This window comes from Pezoporus flaviventris, unplaced genomic scaffold (assembly GCF_033815535.1).
Source record: "Pezoporus flaviventris isolate CSIRO_AGI_PZ_B2104156 unplaced genomic scaffold, CSIRO_AGI_Pfla_v1 ptg000031l, whole genome shotgun sequence".
NCBI lineage: Eukaryota > Metazoa > Chordata > Aves > Psittaciformes > Psittacidae > Pezoporus > Pezoporus flaviventris.
Genome location: NW_026892579.1, coordinates 52,874,418 through 52,895,635, shown reverse-complemented (window position 1 = coordinate 52,895,635; position 21,218 = coordinate 52,874,418). Strand labels below are relative to the sequence as shown.

The 21,218-nt window shown below is 45.7% G+C and overlaps 1 long non-coding RNA gene across 1 annotated transcript; it reads right to left on the bottom strand.

Moving 5' to 3' along the window:
• Positions 1–1,437: 1,437 nt before the first annotated feature.
• On the bottom strand, positions 1,438–14,040 carry LOC133273482 (uncharacterized). The gene is made up of 2 exons (XR_009744835.1): positions 13,930–14,040; positions 1,438–1,973 (listed from the first exon to the last, which is right to left on the bottom strand). It is a non-coding gene; the product is annotated as an uncharacterized LOC133273482 (long non-coding RNA).
• Positions 14,041–21,218: the final 7,178 nt, after the last annotated feature.

Sequence of the window (21,218 nt, the reverse complement as noted above, 5' to 3'; positions counted from 1 at the left end):
GTCATACAAACACCGAATACATTCTCCTGCCCGGAGATGGAGTCACATTTTACACAAAGCCATTATTGAATGTTTTGGCCCTTTTCAAGAAACTGATTTTCCTGAAGGAGACGCTTCCCAGTGTGGGCATTGCTGCTGACAGTCTCCTGAGAGCAGTTGTGGGGTTAAGGGAAACACCAACAACCAGAAATCCACATTTTGCTCTGGTATTCCAAATCAGAGATAGCAGAAATCAGAGAATGGTTTGGGTTGGAAGGGACCTTAAATCTCATCCAGTTCCAACCCCCTGCCACAGGCAGGGACACCTTCCACTAGAGCAGGTTGCTCCAAGCCCCATCCAACCTGGCCTTGAACACTGCCAGGGATGGGGCAGCCACAGCTTCTCTGGGCACTCTGTGCCAGGGCCTCAGCACCCTCACAGGGAAGAACTTCTGCCCGAGATCTCATCTCAGTCTCCCCTCTGTCAGGTTAAAGCCATTCCCCCTTGTCCTGTCCCTACAGGCCCTTGTCAAAAGTCCTTCTCTGGTTTTCTAGTTGGCCCCTTTAGGCACTGGATGCTGCTCTAAGGTCTCCCCAGAGCCTTCTCTTCTCCAGGCTGAACAAGCCCAGCTCTCTCAGCCTGTCTCCATAGCAGAGCTGCTCCAGCCCTTGGAGCATCAAATATAAAAATCCTCTATGCAGCAATCATAGAATCATTGCTACTAAAAACACACCTTCACAAAAGCTGGTTTGCAAGTATGCCGTTGTCCTATCTGAAGGCAAGTTGAAAGGTCCAGGTTGTTTGAGTTTGTTTTGCTTTTCAAGGAGGGAAAGGAGTTTCATTTTCAATCGATATCTTTATGTCAAAGTTTGGAGTCGAAAAGACAACTTGTGACTTGAATCAATTTGAAATTACCCTGAGGGAAGAGGAAATTTTGCAGCCAAATAAATTCTGAATCAGGTGTGTTTGTATTTTGATGGGTGCAGAAGGACACACATGCTCTTTGGAGACACTGCTGCTGAATTCCCCTTTTTTAGTCCAACACATTCCTTCCATCAAGACCACGGTGGACGTGGTGGGCTGGGACAGCTACAACAGCAGTTTAGGTTTGGGGGTTGCTTCCTTCACTCCAGTGGGAATATCATCCTGTCCTTCCCCTGCTGCCAATGGGAAAGGGTCCCAGGACTGGAAGTTCTGGCACTGAAGGAGACTGGATTGAGCATGCAAAAGTGCGGGATGAGGATGGATAGACCAAGGGGCGAAGCAAGCTGTATCGATTGGTGTGTGAAAGGCCTCCCGGGAGCCCCGTTGCTGAGAGACAGCCCTGGGAGACACAAGGCTGGAATTAATAACTGCTCCATTGGGGCCCTGTTTGCTCTCCTTGCCCAGAGCCAGAGGACTTTGGTCGCAGCTTATCACCCAGCCGAAAGCCCCAGGAATGCAGTCACAGGCAAATGTGCATGTTCACACGACATCTATTAATCAAAGTGCTCCCCCACCCTTTAACCCTTTGCTGATCAGGGAGTGGGGAGGAGGTGAGCATAGCTCTGCTTTGTCTAAAGTCAGGGTCCCAGGAGCCTCTTTAGAGCAACTGGAGATAGGGGTAAGTCTCCTGTGAACTTCAGTTAAGATACCAACCCTTGCTCTGTATCCAGGGCTTTTCTAGAGTAATATCCTCAATGCCCTTCAGAATGCTTAGAGAGCTGATTTTGGTACCTGCATCTGAAGACATCCCTTTTCAGTGGGAGCTAAGCATCTGACCACCTTGAAATGCCTTGAAAGTCCCAATCATTTGCCTTGAAAAATTATCACAGACTTTTTTTCCCCTTCACTCTGTTTCAAATTCCAGGCACTGTTTGCACTCACACCGTGGTGGTTGTAGCTTCCCCAAGCTACTACTGTTCCTCTGCTGCTGTACAACTCCATAATGGGATGATCTCTGCTCTGAACAGCACAGAGGTAATCAGACACATTCTTTCTCCCCAGCTTTCATCTGGAGACACAAAGCATCACAGGTAAATGGCTTTGCTGCAGCCTACAGCCAGCAGGATTTACCCCAACTTCGTGCACTCCAAAGTTAGGCTCCTGTATCATCCTCGTATCATCCTCTGGAAGATCCTCATGACAGGGACACCAGGTAAACATCACCTGCTGAATTAAAGGTTGCAAGCTGGCCAGGATAGACAAGCTTCACTGGTTATTTCACCTCATCCTTGCCAACTCCATGCAATGCACAGGTTGGATTAACAAGTCAATCAAACATAGACAGACACCAAAAGACCATTCAAAAAGGCACCAGGGATGCTCCAGTGTCGCACAGTATGAGTTAGCTGTGCTCCTACAGAGGAGTGAGGCTCTTGGAAGGTCTCCCAAGAGCTCACAGGTGAGACGATAACACCCAGCTTACAGATGGACTCTGAGCATCTTGGATCATAGGATGAATCACAGACTGTTTTGTGTTGGAAGGGACCTTAAAGTCCATCCAATTCCAACCCCGTGCCGTGGGCAGGGACACCTTCTGCTAGGCTAAGTTGCTCCAATCCCCATCCAACCTGGCCCTCTGCTGTCATGACCGAGTGTGGAGGCTGATGCAGCTCCTCCCTGTCCTGTCCCCTGTTCCTGGATAAACAGTGCGCGATAAGGTGCCCATTTGTAAAAGGGGTGGGGACTGAGCAGCCTCAAGAACTGTGGTCAATTCCACATCACCATCAGGATGGCATCTCCTCCCCCAGCCAGGTTGGGTGACAGGGTGAGGCTGTGGCTTTTGTCACAGGCCGGATCAGGGGGTATGATGGGGGGGTGGCTTTCATCCTTCGCACACCAGGAAGGAGGAAGGACAGGTTTTTGCACGTCATGTTTTAGAAAGACATGACATCTTTACCAAGAAAGGTTGGACCAGATGACCCTCGAGGTCCTTTACAACCTGGTACTCTATGATTCTGTGTTTAAGTCTTTAGCCCTGGCTCCTGTTTATGTCATGTCAAGAAGGAGAATCATGAGCTGAAGAAGGGGCTCTAATGAAGACAGAAGGCATCACCCCAGAGGTGGGATTTGGGTTATTTTTATCTGCATCTTTCTTCCTAGTCTAATTAATGAAAACTAATAGGCTTGGCTCCTAGGGTATCACAAGACAAAGGTGCCTTTCACCTGTTAAGGACAGTGAAGGAGACAAAAGACGTTATTAGCCTTCACTTTTAGACACGCAAAGTTTTGGGTTCTTCTAGCTGTCAAAGAACCAAGCACATCTTTTGGGATTGAAACAGTTCATTTCTGAAGCATCACCACACTCTAGTCTCTGTTTAGAGCCTTGAGAAATTCCCTGTTACATCCAACTGTGCCTAAAAACCTGGATTCCTTTTGAATTAAACTAACCCAAAAGATGCATTACAAGTGATAACGAGTCTTTCTTGTCTATGTGACCGGAGCAGGGCTGCCCCAGAATAAACCCCTGATGAAATATGTGCATTGTGGACATCATGTGCTCAAGACCAACCATTTGGCTACATTGACCTAATCCTACAAGGCCACCCCAAGAGACTGATATAATCTTTCTTCTTGCTCTTCCATAACCTATTGCATAGGACTTTCCACATGTCTGTGCATCGCTGAAAGTAAAAGGATCCAGTGGGGCCCCAACATGAAAGACAAGTGCTAATAAGGAATAACCATATTACAGGACCCCACTCCTTAATCCTGGTGGATCAGTACACAGAGAGAGACATATGAACTGAAAATTGCATTACAAATTCTGCAGTCCAACCAACCACCAGGAAACCAGGTATCAAGAAAGAGAAGGGGGGGGGGGGGGGGGAAACAAGCAATTTGACACTTCTACCTCTATTACTATTCATCCAAGCCCTGACAATAAGCACATGACACTGTCCATGCAGGTTAGCACCCCAACAGAGAATAAAACACTTCTTGCTTTCCCTCTTCCCTGAAAAGGCTGTATTGTTCCCAAAGAGTTAACAGCAAAGCAGGTCTGCAATTACCTGGGAATAATGGGGTGTGATTTGGGCACTAAAGACCTGGAATTGATTTTTTTTCAGGCTTTCAGCCCTAGAAGCCCCTCCCTGACTTCCTGGTAACTCATGACCAGCAGGGTCAATAGAGCAGAAATCCTTCTAAAGAGCCAATCTGTATTTGAATTATTTAAACAATGTAGTACAGCCAAGTTAAATGGGGCTTATCAAACGTTACACCTCTTAAAGCACAATTGGAGACAGAAGGATATTAACTGCTGAATGCTCCACCGATGGCCCCGGAGAAGGGGGGGTGAAGAAAAGAGCAGGGAGAAAGAACGAAAGGGGGCTAAGGCAGGCTGATCTGTACAGGGGGAAGAGCAGGTGTTTGCTGTGGAGTCTGGCTAGAGATGGTCTCTTCTTCCCTTTCGAGACCCTCCATGCCTGCCCAAATGAGGGATTGGTTTTACCGTCCTGTCCAAGGGAATTAAAACCCCAGACTTGGGCTATTTGAGTGCTTCATCTGCATCATCTCCCCCTCAGGATGAAAACATCTGGGGATCTGGTGATAGAGGATATGGGTCTTTTCTTTGCTTTTCCCAAAGGAAATGCAGGCAGAGGTTGTTTCCGTGTCATGATAGGCTGTGGGTTATTATCCCCATGCACTTTGCCCAGAAAGGGCTGAGACACGGAGCCATCAGCTCCTGGAGAAAGGAACAGGAAGCTAAAAAACATAATAATAGCAGGATTTTCCTCCAAATTTACAAGCCAAACAATAAACCTCTTATTTGCTGAGAGGGGGTAAGGACAATCAGGGATAGCCCAACTTGCTGAGAAGCCCCAAAAGATGGCTTAGGTGTGGGAACTGAGAATTTATTTGTCCAGGAAAACAGCTCATGACTCTCTTATGAAGGTGAAAGCAAAAAAGAATCCACATTGGACACAAGGTTCTTCTGGCCATTTATCCTGCTTTAACCCAACCCTTTTGTGGGGTTTCAGGTGACCAGCTGTACATCGGGAAGCTCAGAGGGGCCCTGGTGGGATGCAGAGGGTAAACAGGTCTCAGGTAATTCATGCACTGACATTTTCACATGACTTATTTGACCCAGAGAGAAAATAAATATGTTTACAAGTAAAGTAAAAATGTACGATCTGCCAACAAGATGCAAACAGGGTCCAAAAGAGCCTGAATTCACTAGATGATGTATGGATGGATGGGTGAGAAATAATTCAGCCACTTAAGGGTAAGGATATAGGGAAAAATACATAGGGGGAAAAGACTTGTAAATTATTCATGGACCAAAAATGTGTAAATATTGGTTAACTGACCCACAGAGGTTTTAGCAGAAAGCCTTGAGTTTAAAGCAAAGAAGAGAGGGAAAAAAGCAGACTAACAACACTGTCCTAAGAATGCACTTCCATCATTAATAGAGCTACTGTGCTGCCTGTGAGCTAGTTAACCATGTTAATTAACGGGGATTCCAGTTGTTTTCTCAATGATGCATGCACAGTGGCACAAGCTCCCCAAAAGCTGATTGTTTTGCGGGGGGAGCTGTCTTTGCCCATCCCTGAGCTGAGCTGCAGTGCCCAAGCTGAACTTTCAGTGGGTCTGGGACGTGCAGTCGGACAGAGTTGGCCAGGAAAATCCAGAGGGAAACATTTCCTGCTGCAAAAGGCTCTCCCATCCAAACTGGAACATTTCAGATGTTGCTGCTTTCACTGAGGGTGAGGGTGTTTTTAAGGGAAAAAAAAAAAAAAAAGGAAAAGAAAAATAATGAGGGGAAGGAGAGGAAAGTTTTCCTGACTCTGTTCCATCCTTTTTATCAGAAGTTAGGAATATAAGAAGGTGCCTCGCGGCTCAAATCCAGCCCAGTGCTATCTCAGTATTTGACATTATTTGTCATTTAGGGAAGAATTTCAAAATGTTTAGATTTCGTTACGGTTCAGAATGAAGCCCCAAACTCAACCCTTCCTCCCCCTCCTTGCCAAGCAGCATTCACCAACCTTCCCCAACTGCGCTTTGAGGACCATCATTTGCTGCAAACCCAAAGGAGCTTTTGGGACAACGGCTGTAACCTCCAGCTCAAACAAAACCAGGCACTGGGTTTGCTCACAGATCCAGACCCAAGCACCCTCTGCCTCCCTGTGCATTGGGGGGGTCCTGTCCCCACTGGCTCTGGATGTCAACATCTCCAACAGGTTCTTCCCCCTTGAGCACCAGATGTCTCAGCAAAGGTCACCATCGCCAGCCCTTTGCACCAAGCGATGTTGGAAAGGGACGGGATGATCACAATATTGAGAAAGCTCAACCCAAGCACATGGAGGGTTTATAAAGTCCTGGCCTAGCCCGCAGGCAGCAAGGTTGCCCCTTATCTGAGTTTGCAGAGGGTCTGCAAAGTGCTGGCAGCCTTCCAAATATGTTTGGGAGTTTTTACTCTAACCTAAGGCTGCCGGACTCCCACATTTGACATTTTCCAAGTGCTGCTAAATGACAAGGAGTGACCAGGAACAATGTGTGATTATAGCAGCCGGCTGGGATCGGAAAAGCCTCTAGCTGAGACTTTCCAAGAGCTGTAGCAAGTGCGAAGGTTCAGCAGCCTGGCTGCCCACCCCGCAGGAGCTGCCTTTGTCAGGCATGCTGCAAGGTTGGAGGGGGGTGACAGGCAAAGCCAGCGCTTGCCCCATGAAAGCTTTTCCATCATGGCCCAGAGGTGGAATAATGAAGCTTTTCAAAGGGAGAAAAGTTGGGGTACCTTTGTCAGAGCTGCTCCCGGAGCATCCCTGCCTCGTTGTCTCTGCTTTGCCTGCACCATTGTGGTGCAAGACAGTGCAAGGGTCCCCATGCACTTAGCCCCGGGCGTCTCGTCTGCAATGCCCATTTCACAAAGAAATGAGACAAAAATTAGCTACACGAATGCTTCAGAGTCAGTAAAGGAGCCTGTAGACTCAAAGCTGGGTTTCTCAAGGTCTGTATTAAGCCCTGCTTAGAATCTTCTTCCTTTTTGATCCTTAATTAATCCATCAGGAGCAAGGGCTAACCACAGTTGAAGAGCTGCATTCATTAACAGATGTGCTCAGTATTGCACAATAGCTGAAATGAGCTGAGGTGCCCTAATTCTCAGCTGGGAATATTTCTATTATTTGGTGGAAAAAAGGAGAAGGGAGGAAAACCATGCTGAACACAGATAAAGACATTGACTCACTCGTTGTTTTATTTCCCCTTTTTCTTCCTTTTATCTGTCTGGAAAACTGACTGTGCTGGACAAGAAGTGAAAGAAAACAAAACAAAGAGGAAGGTAAGTGTGAAAACAAAAGTGCTGGTTTCCCCCAAGACAACAAATCCAGAACATTTCTCCCAAAATACAGTTCTTCACCTGACAGCTGCCCACACTTAAAATACATATTTTTGAGAGGGGAAATGAAAGGAGAGGAATGGCTGAGGAGAAGTGAGATGTGCTTGAATACTAACTGGATCGGAAGCATAAAGGGGGTTATTAGTCAGATAGGGGTGATTATTTTATGCTTTAACCACCTATACAACCATGCATATGACCGGCTAAATGAAATGTTGGCTTAATCATCCTGGTCAAAGTCCTCTGGCTACAAGCAAGGCCTGTTGTACTGTGGAGTAATAGGGGGAAAAATAATAAGGGATTCTATATACACAGTTTTCCTGGCTTTGGTTAGAAACTCCAGGGTCAGAGCACAGCTCTGATTTCAAACAACTGTATTTGGAGTGATCCTGTTTATTCCAAGTGTCTGCTGAGGCTTTGACTCTGAGCCATTAATACAAAATAAATAATTTTCACACAAGCTATTTTTTCCTCCGTTGCCAGAAAAATAAAGCAAGGCAGCCACAGAAGTGATGTGTGAACAGCAGAGAGGCAGAGAGATGGGGCTGTGGGGTGCTGTGGTTTGCTTGGCTGCTGAATGACACATGGAGTACCACTGGCAAAGGATCCCTAGAGAGATCCCCTCAGCCAGCACAATGAGGGATGCTTTCGTGACACATAGGGGGTGGTGGGAAACTCCCAGGGTGTGTTAGACCATGGGTTTTATGGCATTTAAATCCACTGCTGTTTGAGAGGGTGTGTGACCTGCAATAAAGGCAGCTTAGCCTCTGTAAGCAGTAGCTTTGAAAGCTGCCCGTTGCAGGTCCTGCCAGGCAGATGTGCCAGATGATGCAGATGTGCTGGCATCTCTGCAGTGGGTGTAAATGCATCCAGAAGACTACTTCTGTGGGGTTGGGTGAAAATATGTTTCTTGGGAAGTAGCATCCCACCACAGTGCTCCTAAGTAGAGATCCAGGGGATTCCTCAAGGACTCTCATTCCCTGTAATGTGGGGCCCATCCAGGCTTGCTGGGATGTACTTGCACCTACAGCATTTGGATCCTCAGGGCGGGGGAGCAAGAGGTCAAGAGATAAAGGCAGCAGGTCCCTGCTCAGCTGTGTTCCAAGAATATGCCAGGGATGAGCTGTATTTGCACACCTGGAGCAGAGCCCCCTCCCATGTGGATGCTTGTACACTCACAGCACACACCTCCACCAGCTGCTTTCCTGGTCCCCTTTATGCAGATTGATGTCTTGAGCTCACCAGGTCTCTGCACCTGGGTACCGGATTTCAGATCTAGTGATGGAGTGAAATGGGAGGGAGGTTCAAATGGTGGCATCCACTCCAACAAATAAGGGTCTTAGAGATGGGAAATCATTCTGTAAAGCCTCTGCAGAGACCACCTGTCTTCCTTGTATGGTGTATCTGAAGGACACCATATAGCCCTGATAGACCAAATAGCCCTGCTATTTGTCTCCAAGAACCACTTTAAAGTCTCCACCACTTGCTTGTTGTGATCCCTGTAATAAAGGGGCTTCACTAGGGTTAGAGGTTCAGAAATTATGGCAGCCTTGGAGGGCATCAGCAAGGCAAGGAGAAGGTGGCTAGTGAGAAGTGCAAAGTGATTGCTTCTCAGAATCACAGCTCTTAACCTATAACCATGTCAGACACTCAAGTCTGCTTGGGGAAATGGAGATCTCTGCTCTCTGCAAACACCATGGCACCTCCATTGAAATAAGCACTAGCTGGACCAGGAAAGGCTCTCCCACCTCTGCTGGATACGAGTCACGGAGGGACACAGCCTTACCCTGAGGTGTTTTGCTTGCTAAGACTCACACAGCCGCAAAGAAAGACCTTCAAAGTTGCTGGACAAAGGACCCAGTGTTGGAGGCTCCCTCCGGAGCTGGAGGGGGAATTCATTGCTGCAGAGATGTGGGAGGTGTTCAGTGGAGTCTGTGTCTGCAGGGAGAGCACACAGACAGAAAACCCTACCTACCACTCACATCCAGCTTCGGTGCTGGGTTTTAAGGATCTATTAAACAATGTATGGATCAATAGAGCTAGCTAGCTTGAATTACCATGTTACAAAAACACATACATTCATTTAAACTGTAAGATCTCCAAGCTGGGACTCTGTCCTACAGAAGGTGGGCACTGCTGTGAGGTGTAACATCCCTGTTAAACTATGGGTTGTAGAAGAAGCAGACAAGGTTTCAGATACACAGGTGTTTCTTAAGGGGAAAAAAAAAAAATAAGGATTTAAACACAATAATATCAGTTCTGGTTCTGGACAGCCATCACCTGCAGTTTTCTAGAGGTAGGGGGAGTGTACCAGGGGAAAATCACTGCAAGCTCACTTTGGTCTCATTTTTTTTGCCACAGGTATCTCCTAACAGCCACTATTTTCAGTTTGGAGGAAGGGGGTATAAACACAGCCCATCGCTGTCAGAAATTATACATTTCAGTTTCCCTCGTTTGACAAAATCAGCATAACCCTAGTGCAAAGCACCAGCTTGGGTTTACTGTCACCCGTGGAGACTCTACGTGGCTGAACCACTGTCATGTGCATAACCTCTTGATCTCAAATAGAGCACCTGTACAGACCATAATATGGATAAATACCAGTAAAATGTGGGTGTTCTGCCCATCATTCCGGTGGGGATGGGAATCTGCAGTGCCCCAAAGGAAATCTATGAATAACCCAAATCTGAGGTCCCACCAGGACCCAGGGAGGAGAGCAGAGGGGGCCAGCTGGCTTTCCTGAGCCACAAGCTTTAGGCATCTATTAACAATTAGCTTTTTGGCTCCACTAAGTGCACTCAGCCTGACTTGGTTTTATTGGCATCACCCATCTCCCAGTAAATGTGATAAGGGAGTCTGATTAGCCACAGCATTCAGACTGGGCTCTGAGCTAGCCTCCAGCATGGCTGTCTGAAGACTACTTACCACATGTGCTGTCCATGCCACACTTCCAGGCCCAGGAGGGTCTAATGAAGATTATGGTCCCTGGACCTCATTATTTACTCTTAGGCAAGCATCGGAATTAAGACCAATTTAGCAGACCCTTTTCCTTTTCTTTTCCACCAGGCTCAGTCTAAACATGCATCTCAAGAAAGAGACTTTTTTATTGCCAAGACAGCAAATGATAAGGAAAGATCATCTGTCTGCAAGAAAATGACTTCCGTGGGGTTCAGAAAGTGGTCCCAAGGGCCTGATTCCAGCGCAAGATCAGCCCCTGGAGAATATTAAAGAATTATAACCCCCATGATAAGGCACTTTCTTTTATAGTTTTTTATTTCATAGCAATAGCCACAGCTTAAAGATAAGAACAACATACGTTTTGTTTAACTAGGCTCTGGTTCCTTGGTGTGGGGCTCCCTGTGAACTGGCATCCATCAAACTCTTTTGTGATTTACATGAATACCTGATTCTCCTGATAAGGGAAAGTGTAAGTCAACACAGTTCTGTTGTAATTGGGTGTTACCTGTTTAGATACTGAACTGCTATCTCAGCATCACAGGCAAGCTTGACTTTACCTTTCCTTGCTAGGTGCAGAGAGAATGTTTCTTGGTTTTGCATTGGCCCCCAGGTGTTGCAACAAGCTGCCTGGAAGTGTCTTTTCTCTTCAGCCTAGTGGAGGTGGCCCCAGGATGCTGTGGATGCTGAAAGTCAATGTGCATTCAGACAGTGATGGGAAAAAATTAGAGAAGCCAAATACACAGCTAAACCCAAAGTCCCCACTTCAGGGTCAGCATAATCTTTGGCCACAGATTGATTGAGATTCCATGATCTAGCAAAGACGTACTGCCACATCCTTACCTTGCTGACATAATTATTTCTGTCAGTGAGCAGCATTTAATGCTTATAGTATAAAAAAGTACTTCAGAGGATAGCAGGAATCTCTGATCCTCAGTATACCAAGACTTGTTTGCACTAGGTGATAGAGATACTGAGACACAGAGTCATAGAATCATAGAGTAGGTACAGTTGGAGAGGACTTTAAGATCACCCAGTTCCAACCCCCTGCCGTGGACAGGGATGCCTCACACTAAACCATGTCACCCAAGGCTCTGTCCAGCCTGGCCTTGAACAATGCCAGGGATGGAGCATTCACAACTTCCTTGGGCAACCCATTCCAGTGCCTCACCACCTTAACAGGAAAGAATTTCTTCCTTATATCTAACCTCAAATTCCCCTGTTTAAGTTTTAACCCGTTACCCCTTGTCCTGTCACTACAGTCCCTAATGAAGAGTCCCTCCCCAGCATCCCTATAGCCCCCCCTCAGATACTGGAAGGCTGCTATGAGGTCTCCACGCAGCCTTCTCTTCTCCAGGCTGAACAGCCCCAACTTTCTCAGCCTGTCTTCATACAGGAGGTGCTCCAGTCCCCTGATCATCCTTGTAGCCCTCCTCTGGACTTGTTCCAACAGTTCCATGTCCTTTTTATGTTGAGGGCACCAGAACTCTGAAAGCCTGATAAATCTGCAACCTAAAAACAAACCAGAAAAGGAGCCTAGTAAAGTATTTGATGACTGCTATGAAGAAGGGGTTCTCAGAAGAGGGACCATAGTGCCTGCCTTGGACCATACCACCTTTAATTAGATGGCAGTGTTCCAGGAGACAACTGGAACTAACTTCTAACAAAAACAAGAGCATCTGATCTTCCAGAACAATCATAACTAGGAAAAGAGAAAAGAAAGAAGGCAAGACAGCAAACAGCCTGAATGTCCCACCTGAAGCCTCTGAGGGCAGAAGAACTGAGAATATGAAATGTAAATCACTAACCCCAGGGATACCACAGAGGCTGCTCACTGTTTGCTCTCTCTGCCTGCCATCTTTAGGAGAGCTGAGCTCAGGAACCTGAAGTGGAAAAGCAGTGTGGAAGTTGCCATTAGCAGCAAGATGGTCTATTTTGCTTCCATCCTGTTTTAATATCAGGATACCACATTTTTGATCTCCCTGTTGTAAGCCAGGGCCCCACCAAACCCCCTGTATCTGCAGAGGTGTGGGCAGATACAAGGGCTGTGAAGGGATGTTTGGATGTATCTCCCTCCCAGACCAGAAGGCGAATCAGTGATTTGCCAGCTCCTTGCTGGGGAGATACAGGAACACCCACAAGTTTTTTATTAGGCCAAGTTGTCCTCTCGGTGTGAACCAACCCGACTGCAGTGAAGGTGCAGCAATACTTTGCCATGAAAAGCAGAGTATTTGCTTTGGGGATGCTCACTGAAGATCTCCCCAAACCACAGTGATATCCCACATGCTAAACCCATGTCCCTGCCCAGATAGGAGGAACATTGCTTCCTGCCAGCAAACACTCAGGGCTGGATAAACAAGAGGAACAGCAGGGTAGATATAGCCTTCTTCCCAGAAGTGGGATCCATGCCTTCAAAAAGAGTAAGACTCAAAGCCTGATCCCTCCTCAGTATTCCCAAAAGCTTCTGCTCCATACAAGCCTTGCTTAAGCCCCCACTCAGATCATGCTCTACCTAAAATAACATCTTGGCCATGCTTGGTCAAAGCCTTTCTCTGTGGAGGTATCTGCTTGGAAAGCAGGGATGATGGTGCCTGCAGAGGCTGGGAATATTTGACACTGGAGAGACCTGGAAAAATGCTTCAGCCCTCATAGTTGAAAAGGCAGCTTGTTGTATTCACTTGTTTTTATGAGTTTAAAAGAATTGCTTAGCCACCACACTGTTAGAAGACAGAGATTTTACGGTGGTGTGGAGAAAGACAGACATAGAGATATGTACATGTATAAAATGCTAAATATACTTTTAGCAAGGGAGAGCTGAGGTTTAAGAGGTTATTTCCTGGCTCAGTCTAATTCTCTCACTAGGCATTTTTCTTCACACTAAGTGAAATTCTGACTGAATTAAAGAGCCGCTTTTCCCCTTATCTGCTGTTCCTGTTATCTAGCTCCAAGGGGAAAGGCAGGGAGCTGAGAGACAGCCAGGGCATACCATTTTACAGCTCGCCTTCCCACCGTTCCCCTGGGCTTGCATCAGATGCCAAGAAGGTTTGTTAAAAAACAGCCTGTCATTCTCAACCATACAGGAGGAACAGCAATGGGAAAGCCACAAAATAGGTCACTTTGATGGATATCCTGATTTTAATACTTTTCCTTTTTAGGGAAGGGTCTCCCAATATCTCCTGCAGATCCCAGTGAAGTTGCTCTATGACCCCTGTGGAGCAGGGACCATCCTTTTTCCATTAAAAGGTCCATATTCCTTCACATGTGTAAGCCTCCAAGGGTGTCATGAAAGGGGAAGGAATAAAAAGCACCAACCCTGTTCGTTATTTACTGTTTCTGGCTCCTGAAACAAGTTGGTGCAATCAGCATGAACCAAGAGACCTCAGCTCCCTCTCTGACTCCATCACTATTTACTGCTGCCTCTGGGCAAGTCCTTCCTCTAATTTCACCTCTTTCTTTCCCTTCAGCAAAGTCTCTATTTTGGTTATAGAGGTTGCCAGTTTTGGGGGAGCAGGGTATTTTTGTCCAGCACAAAACACAACAGAGGCTCCTACTTCCATCTGATTCTCTTTATGCCATGATGAGAGCAATACACGTGCAAAATTAGGATAGCCCTTGACTAATAAACCTCTTTTATAGCTGGATTTTTCATTAATGTCTTGTACCAGGGTTATTCACATACCTTTCTGCAGGCTTCCTCCAAGTCCTCCCTTGTCTCAAGGTACCATAAGCCTTTTCCACACTTCTTGTCTGTGTGTCCCAGACTTTGCAGCTGAGTTAGCTCTGCCAAGAGCTGCACTTCTCGCTCAGGACAGGTTTATCAGGTTGGCATTGTCATTGTGTGACATGTCTGTTCCCTCAATTAACAACACAATGCTAGGGACGGGAGCGATTACAGCCCTTGAAACCAAATTAGCTACTGTCTGTTTTGCTCACATGCAGGTTCCTTAGGTGTATCCTTAACTCGGGGTTCTTGCAGCCCTCCTCCTTGCAGTGTCTCCCTCTCTCTGAGAACATTAAGCAAAAAAAAAACCACTGGCAAAAGGGGTCCTTTCTCTCAAGATCCAGATGCCCTTCCAAGGGCCCTGCTCCTTCAGCTGGGACTTGCAGCAGCCTCAATGTCAAAGGCAGTATGGATGCCCAACACTAGGTCTCAGGAGGAGGTGTTAATTCCAAGGTTTTCCAGAAACGGACAAGTCAGCATGCATTTAGGTCTATGGCAGTTATGCCACTTTGATTTTCTGCCTATAGAGAAATGTCAAAATAGTTATTGCCATAGGTGGGAGATGGCTGTGGTTGGATATCTACTATGGGACATGGTGGGGGCTGAGATGGTGCTGGATGCCAAGGTGTTTGTTACTGCTCCTTCCTCCTTTTTTCACCTTTTTGCACAGCCAGTGTTGACTTGTAGACCAGGAGAACAAAACATCTCGGGCAGTGAAAATGGGCAGATCCACCTCTGAGGAAGACAAAAGATCTTGATTTGAAGCATGATCTCATGTCCAGAGCAACTAAGAAGCACAGAGTTCTGCTTGTCTTCCCAGGCCTCTCCCTTGCATCATGGGGAAATTTGGGAAAGTCTCCTGCCTTAATTTCCTCTCCTGTGTCTTCATCAGGGATGCTGCAGGGTGGAAGGGGCTTCCTCAGCCAGTGAAAAAGCTGTACAGCATCATAAAATGAAGGTGATTAGAATGACATGCCTCTCCCCATGTGGAACAGATACAGATCTGGCCCAATAATTCCACAAAAAAATCTCAATCTGAGTATCTTTAATACACTGATCGGATTTAAAAAGAAACAGAAACCTGGAGTTAAAAGCAGGTGGGTTTTATCGCCTCTTTTATTATTTAATTTGGCTGGAATGTCTTTTTTTTCTTTTAAGATGAATGAACCTTCTGCTGACAGCAACTCCCTTGCTTTTTGCTTTCAAACCAAAATTGATGGGATTTTAGGGGATTTTCTGTTAAAACCCAAACCAAACAGCTTCCTCATAGTAGAAAGTGTGTGCAGCTGCTGTCATGAAAAACTCTGGCTAAAACCACAGTATCCTTCTGATGAAGTCACACCACATAGAGTAGATCTGCAGCCCAGAACATTTCTGGTCTTTCCTACTCTGGCAGGTTTAGATGTCAGCTCTTTCAGATGTTCATAGGTGAGCATCCCCTCACCTACCTGCCACAATGTACTCATCAGGGCTTAGACCTATTTAAAGTTATGGTGAATCAGATGGTATGCATCTTGGCCAATGCCACCCAAATGTGGTTTGCCACCCAAGCTCCAAACACTGCCTCTGAGACACACAAAGCTTGGTACAATGGTCTTCCACTGTCATGGTCTTCCAAGAAGGAGCACTTGCTCACACACTGCCAAAAGACAGCTCCACCTGGTGATACCTTCCCAACAATGGCCTTGACCCCACCAAACTTCACTCACTCAAGTCGTTCTGTGCAAATGTATGGCACTACTCATTTGGATAACATAACCTAGCTATAAATTCAGCACAAAGCCAAGCCTCACAGAGGTTTGGGCAGTATGGCTTTCACAGATACGTAGCACAGAGTGGTTGGCTTGCATTATTGCTGTCCAGATCCCCAAGAAGTAACACCACCAGTGAAACATCATGTCTTGGTCTAAGTGAAGTTGTAAACAAATGATCATCAGCATTACCTCAGCAACAGCTATTCAGGGCAAAGCCTGTGGATGCCCAGTATTTGTTAGTTAGGTTCTTTCTAAGCTTTGCCTCAAGACAAATATCCTCCTGAGCATCAGGGTGAGAGCTGGGAGCCCCCCATCTAGCAGAGCATAAGCTGGAGACCTCTGAAACTTTCCTGAGCAACCTTAGATTTTTCTATAAAAATAATACAGTCACTTCTTTGCATTTCTTCTAGCTCATCCCACAGGCCTGTCCAACCAGCCATTGTCAATGCCTTTGTCTCCTTCCTCCCACCCTTGGGGGATGCCACTGTTTGGCTAGGTATGAAGGACCTCAGCTGACTCAGGAGACCTGTAAGGCAGAGCAGCACCTTTACAACCCAAACAGAAAATACGGCAGGCACCTATGTATTTTCTTTAGGCAAATCATACTGAGGACAGCCAGAACCCAGACTTTGCTTCTTCACATTGTGTGGATTATAACAGGTTTTTCTTGCTGCAGCAATAGCCTGTGCTCACTAGAAGTAACCTCCACCTTTTTAAGTGCAGAATTCACGGGCTGTGCCAAGTGGACAGGAAATTAATGAAGTTTAAATGAAGAGCTGCTCCCTTTTCTAGCCGTCTGATTATTTCTTTTGATTTAGTATAATCCTGGCAGAGCACTCCTGATCTAATCACAGGAGCTTGCACTTCGGTGATCTAATTACTGCCAAGTTTCTGGACCTTAGTTTTCCTTTGATGAGAACATTTAAATGTGTGAACTTCACAGTGGCTGGCTGACAGCTCGCAGCTCTGGGATCTTATTTTAATTATAGACCCAGTGGAAATGGGTGCAAATTGGTTGTCTCAAAACACTACCTTGTGAGAGCACATTTCTCTTCATGGGAAAGCTTGAAGCCTTTTGTTTGGGGTAGGGTGGGGAATAAAGTAATGTGATTTTTCCACAGACCACATTTACTTCACTTTTAGCCAGTCTTGCAGCCTGCCCATAGCTTAGACATGCAATCAGCTCAGCATTGATTCTAGCCAGAGTCTGATAGCTGGTACCTATTCCTACTCTTACCTACAGATCTCCAGCCCTCTGCCAAACGGGGCTTGAACTAATCAGTAAATGTAAATGCTATCTGGGCAAACATGCAGCCAGCATGCTCACACAGTTTCAGTTTTAAAAAGGAAGCTACAGACACAGAGATAACACAGAGTCTGTTTTCCAACAGCCTTCTTCAACCCAAACTTGCACAAAGTTGGGCTGAGAACTGATGATTTCAATGCACTTGGTGAGAGTCCAAGACATAGAATCAGAGAATCATAGAATGGTTTGGGTTGGAAGACACCTCAAAGATAATCTAATTCCAAGGCCCCTGCCCTGGGCAGGGGCACATCTGTTTTGCACACTGATTTTCCAGCACTTTCTCCCAAGCACCATCACATTGTACCCTCAGTCTTCCTTGACTTAAAGTTGCCACGGTTGCCAATTCCCCCCCATCACCACTGGGAGAAGAAAGCATCTCCCAGGGTCTGCCTTGCAAGATAGCCTCACCCCACCAACTCCCAAAGGCTTTCTTGCGATGCTGCTGCCCACTGTTTGCTCATGTCCTTGCATTGTCCCCAACCCTGATAACTCCTCTGGTCGACGTTATCCTCTTATCACCACAGCGGCACTGTTGAGCCATCAGCCCTCCGTGTTTCACAGGGAGGGCACTAAACTCAAGCCACTGATGATAGACCTCTCCACAAGTCCATTCAGGATTGTTTTAATCAGTGGCTTAATCTCTGTCACTATGATCAGATCTTTCTCTCCCTTGTCTGCAAGCTGGATGTTGGGATGAATGTCCCCTTGGCTTGCGCCATGTCATATCAGGCTACACGGAGAACACATCACAGTCAATGATTTACCATTTGCACCTATGGGGCTTTATTACCCTTATTTTAGCAGATGGGAAACTGAGGTCCCTAGAGGTGCAGTGGCCTCTACAAAGTCTCAGGACAATTGAGAATTGAGCTAGGCTTTCCCAAGCCTTAAGGACATCCTCCTCCTCCAACAGTGTTGTAAAAGACGGTCCAAGTTAGGGTGTTATTGTGCTGACAGACGAAGACAGGAGCCTTGGCCAAGACACCTTTCCATCTGAAGTCCTGATATCTTTTGAAGACGTGACCATTTGCTTGGCTTTATTTACCAAGCAACCCTCTTCTAGTCAATGGAGCAAAGATAAGCACATTAAGCGCATACAGAGATCCTGATGAGATCAGGACTCATCTGAGAGGATTAGAATAGGGTGGAGAAGAAGAAAGAAAAAAAGTAAAAGTAAAAGTTCATTAGTAACCCAGAGTCCAAACTGGACCAGACCTGAATGTTTCTCCCCAAATACTTCTCTTTTTTTCTCAGAAATGGCCATGTAAGGCATTTGGACTACAGCATTGAAACAGAGGAAAGAAAATGAGAGTGGGGGAAAGAGATATCCAACCCAAATGATTCTGTGATTCTATGACTCTGTGACTTGATTTGATCCAGAGGTTCAGCTGAGGATGAAAATGGTGCATCCATTTTGTAATTCACAGGAGGTATCTGGACATCAGAGGAAAGGAGAACAGAGAGTTTTCCGTGATTACAAACAACCCCTGAATTTTGCCCACAGCCTTGAATGTCTGAGGAAAATAGAGATGGTGACAGCAATTCTCTGGGCATCACCACCATAGCCACAGTGTCCAGGCTTCATCAGATGTGAAAATGTTAACTCACATCACTTAGGATTTGGGGATGAAACCCAAGGACAGGCAAAAGGCAGGAAAGCTAAGGCTCAAAGATGCTGTCATCTCATAGAAAATGAAAGATTTTAGGTTGTCCTCAAAGAAAAAAATTTGTAATTTATTCCAAACAGAACATAAAGGTGTGCAGAACAAAGAGCAAAACCTCTGTTCTTTTGTGTACCTCATTTACAACCTCGAGGCCAGGACACAGTGGACCCAGCTATGATGCTGTGATTTACTCAAACAGATGAGTAGAAGAAACATCTGGAAGGGGTGATGATAGAAACATGCATGTAAAAAAAATCTATTGGAGACTTCCCTGTTTTCTTAGTATTTGTGATAGAGAGCTATAACTCTCATATTTTTAATAACATTTTCCATGGGAGATGGAAATAAATAGTTTAATAACAAAGGCCCTGTTGCATTTTTGGTCAGTTATTTTAGTTTGTGTGTTGTTTTTTGCCTGCAACAATGTAAAATGTAGCATCTTTTGCCCATTCTGTGGTTTTCCCACTGCATCTTGTTACAGCCAAGGCTTTTCAGACTTGCAGGCCTGCAATCAGAAGACTGAATTTGGTAAATGTTCTTTATTCTCTATATGAACACCCCCCCAAAAAAAGAAGACTCTGGAAAGAAGGAATACATACATTTTTATTGAAGCTAAGGAAAATGCTTCAAAATGTTTTTAGTTATAATCAATAAAACCCAACTGAACTCATGCCCCGGTTATACTGTGTTTTGACATACAAAATCTCAACCCTAAATGTAGCTGAAAGCAATCAGAAATATTTAAACTTCTTGCTTATAGCTGTTCAAGCCCAGCTTTTCTTTTTATTGAGTTCAAACAGCAATTCATTCAAAAATGTCTCAAAATCTTCATAATCCAAGCAAACCAATCAAAGCCGACCCAAAAACTGTGAAAGTGAAATTCAATTCCATTTAAAGCTAATAAATAAATAAAATAACTGAACTGTTCTGCTTTGGAGCTTTGCTCATCCAGAAACAAAACCCACTGAACCTTCCAGTTTGCTGGGTTTGTGTTTCTGCCTCTTCCAGATGAAACACAAATGATATTTTTCTTTATTTTGGGAGGATTTTCCACTGAGCCAAATAATGCATTTCCTAATCAGTTCTGCTTCTGCCATGTGCATTTTTCTGGAGCGAACATCAGAAGTACACACAGCTCTACCACAGCCTGCAGGGAAAGGTGCTAAAACATGTCCTTTTGCATGCCAGAAGAAGACAGTAAATCAAAAGTTTATGTTTTGCAGAGGAGCAATCCCTGAGCACATTCAACCATTTCTCCATGGTGCTTTACATACCTCCGGGTGTTAACAACTGGAATAAGCTCCGATGCCTCCGATGTCCCACTGGCATTACAGTGAGACTTCACAGCTGTTCTGCCAAAAATACATAACCCTGTGTTAAGGCACAGGACTAAGTGCTCCGTGAGAGATGAGTCCTGTCCTGGATCTGCGACACCCCCCAAGCCTTTCAGTCATCCTTTCCCTTGTCTTCCCAGATAATAATAAGTTGCAGTGTTGTCGTGAGGCTTAATTTGGTGATCTTTATAAAGTACATAAGGATCCTTTGTAAAAGAGAAAAGAGACAAATATATGATGCAGCCTGATTCTGGTCTCATATGGCCAAGAAGCAACTCCTGAGGAGCTACAGCTGATTGACACAGCTGCCCCTCTGCTCCACTCTGGTGAGACCTCCCCCAGCATAAGAAGGATGTGGAGCTGTTCGGGCAAGTCTCGAGGAGGCCACAAAGGTGCTCTGAGGGCTGGAGCACCTCTGCTATGGAGACAGGCTGAGACAGCTGGGCTCTCTTGTCCAAAGCCCCTCCGCAGATTTCTTGTAGCCCCTTTAGTCACTGGAAGCTGCTCTAAGGTCTCCCCAGAGCCTTCTCTTCTCCAGGCTGAACAACAGATGAGGATGTCCCACTACTGCCCTTACAGCATCCATCCAGTACCTGGTACCTGGCCAGGGCAGGGTATCATGAGGCTGAGCCCAAGCTGCTCTATTCTGCAAGCCAAGAGCTATATACATCTATTCAAAGCAGCCAGGTGCAACACAAACTCAAATAGCTGTGTGTACAAGTGCATCAGGCTTGTTTAAATCTGTATTTTTTTTTCCACTTGGTACAATAGATAAATTGATGGATGGATTGACTGACAACCAATAGCTGGAACTACACAGACATTCAAGTCCATCCTGCCTCTTGAGTGGCTTTTCTCTTTCTCCATTCCCAATAAACCCCTACAACACTCCAGCAATGCCCAGCATTCAGCCTCTCCCCCTCCTGCCCTGCCAGCCCCAGGGCTCACAGCATTCCTCCTGGTTTGTATGATGCATAGGAAACCAGAGGTGCATCTGTCTCCAGGTGTGTTAACAGATATTACTGTTTATTAACAATATCAGCACTGTGTTAATGAGCTAAGAATGAGGGCTAATTAGATATCAGTTTGCCAACATACCTGAGTATTCTTTCCACAGTGTGCTGCGCTGGGACTTTGCCTAATGATAGCAATATCACTTCATGATAAAATGAACTTTCATGCTACTGTT